We start from the raw sequence: 2,940 nt of genomic DNA on the forward strand, positions 1-2,940 counted from the left end.
AAGTGTTTTCATTTGTTTTAAACCTTTAAGCTGTAATATTTTATTATAATTTTCATTTTTAAAAAATATTTTATTTCTTTTAATATTACCTGTATTTTATATATTTTAATATTTCTATTATTTTATGTATAAATTATATCTAGCTAAATTCTGATTTCATGCATATAAACAGTGAATGATGTGGAAGGGTTGTTTTCTCCTCCCTAATAAAACCCTATTTATTTTTTTGCCACCATAACTATTCACAATTAAATGGTTAGTTGCATTTTATTACTCCATTTAATCTTGCATTTTCGCTGCTGTCTGCAGCCCTGTCAGAGCTGCTGCCCATTTTTAATGACTCGCAGGGTGACTTATGGGTCAGTGCACAAACCACGACCAATTTTACCTGCACTGCTGTAAGTAATATTATGTAACAGTAGCAGGTGAAAACCAACAGTTTTTGTGTACTGGACCTTGACTTTCTTTTTTTTTGATCTCCTTTCCCACAAAACACACAGAAACAGAAAGAAAAAAAACTGCTCATATTGGGCAGGGCAACATAAAAGTTCTTCGAGTTTAACTGGTAGTAATAACATATAAACTACTTTTTCGAATGCACATTGCATAATTAACTGATATTTTTAGGCAAACTGCTGCAGGACATTGAGTGCTGAAAAATAATTTAGGTGGTGATTTCCTGTTAGCTTCGACCTGCACTAATAATAGACGTATTTACACAAATGGCTGAATGTGTTTATCAAACAGAAGCTCTGTCTCTGAAATGGCATCTGAACAAACTCTGTACAGCAACAGCTTCAACTTTCAAAACTTCAACTCTTGCAACTCTTCCTCCACTCCTCTGTCTTTTATACTGGACACTTGCACCCTGCTTGCTTTAAATTCATCTCACCTGTGTGGCATTTCAGAGTCTGCTGGAGGTGTTGAGAGATGGCAGGTTAAAACATTCTGTACGTGGCAAAGAGCCATTACGTAAACTCAGATCAGTGCCTATTTTTAGCACTTGAAGATAACGTGCTCCCACACTCATATCAGCCTTGGAGACCCCCAGAGAATTCATGAGCCTCGTTCAATGCTTTCGACGATCTGCGAGGTCTTGTCTTGAGCAACAGGAATGTTTGTGAGGTTATCTACCCACATACCAACCCGGTTTTATTTTATTTATTTTTATGAAAAGATTTTAAGCCGTTTAATTGTCGCCATGATGCGCAGTTTTAGTTTTCGTAAAACAAACAAACAAAAAACACCTTCAGTAATTTATTTGAAGATTAACACTGAGATTTACACTGTTGTTTAATGTCATAAATCTCATTTTGGCCCATGAAAAGGATTATCATAGTTTTCATCACACACTTCACAGTAGCCTACAGTAAGTGAGCGGGGATATTGTGATCCGAAAGCGCCCTTCAGGAAAGGTGTTGAATGGAAACTATGGAAGGCAGCCAGGCGTGCACAGGTAGCCTATATATAAGTGGATTCCGTTCTCTCAACACCTCATAAGGCAATTATGTATTAGTATTAACCGTGTAAGCTGTTGGCCAACTTGAGAGGGAAAAACATGAGAGCGTTTTATCTCCATGATGTGCTCTTGGCAGCCATTGACAGACCAAGTGACCCTTAACTGAACTAAAGATGTGTAATGGCAGTGAAAGCTCAGAAAACTTTCCAAACTTGTTCACCAGCTGCTATTAATAGACACTTAACGTTTTTGAAGTAAGCAAATGTACCGTTGACTGACCACAGTGAGCTAATCTTTTCTACTTAGGTCAATGCATGCGTTTCTCTGTGATACTCCTGATTTGAGCACAGCAGCATTTGAGCCTCCAAGCAAATAAAAGCAGGCCCACATTGGGCCATTATGTAAAGAGTCATCAGAGAATGATAAACTAAGAACAAGCTTTCTGATTAATGGAGCAGATTCAATGCTGATAAAGCAACCAAAGCCCAATCACATGTGCACCAACACAAGGGCCCTCATCTGTCACGTCTGTCCGGATACAAATTCCTGCCAAGCAAACGGTTACTAATAACATGGTGACAGGAGTGTATTCATGATGTGGGCAGTGTTGTTGTTGTGAAGCGCTGCTCTGTTGTATTAGCACAGGTAATCACATTTAAATAAAGTTCATTAGCCGAAGCGATGCGGACATATTGCATTCAGCAACCCTGAGGCAGATTTAAATGCAGGAGGGCTCTGGGGACAGCTCAGAGCAGTAATGCATTTTAAAGCATCCAACCTCTTGTAATTAATAGCACACAACTGTGAGTTCAAATGAAATGTACTCCCTAACAGCCCCCCCCCCCCCAAAAGTTTGGGGCATTTAAAAGAAAAAAGGTTAAAATAGGTAAAATATGTTTCTATTTTCTATGTAAAATAAACGCTGTTCCTTTGAACTTTCTATTCATCAGAAAATCCTGAAAAAAAAAAAAAAAACAGTTTCCAAAAAAAAAATATGAAGCAGTTTCAACATTGCTAATGATAATAAATGTTTGTGGAGCATCAAATCAGCATTTCTGAAGGATCATGTGACACTGAAGACTGCCGTAAAATTCCGCTTTGCCATCACAGGAATAAATTCATTTTATTTTACGTTATTTTAAATTGTAATAGTATTTCATGCAACCATTTTTACTGTATTTTTAATCAAATAAATGCATGCAACCTTAATGACAAAACATTTACAAAAACAACAAAAAAAAAACATTTAAAAAATCTTCTAAACTAAACCAGGAAATCACACTAACCAACACGCTATTCTGAGATAATATACCACATAATTGCATCATATTGTCAATCAGTGCTAACTTTGATGCTCTGAGCTGTAAAATGATTTAAGCTGGACTTCACTTTAAACAATGTACTCCTATATTGCTTTTTTTTTCTTGCATGCAATTGATTCATGGAAGGCATAAGGCAAGTTGATCTGCAGAAAATTTGAA

This window comes from Barbus barbus (assembly GCF_936440315.1).
Source record: "Barbus barbus genome assembly, chromosome: 38".
NCBI classification, from domain to species: Eukaryota; Metazoa; Chordata; class Actinopteri; order Cypriniformes; family Cyprinidae; genus Barbus; species Barbus barbus.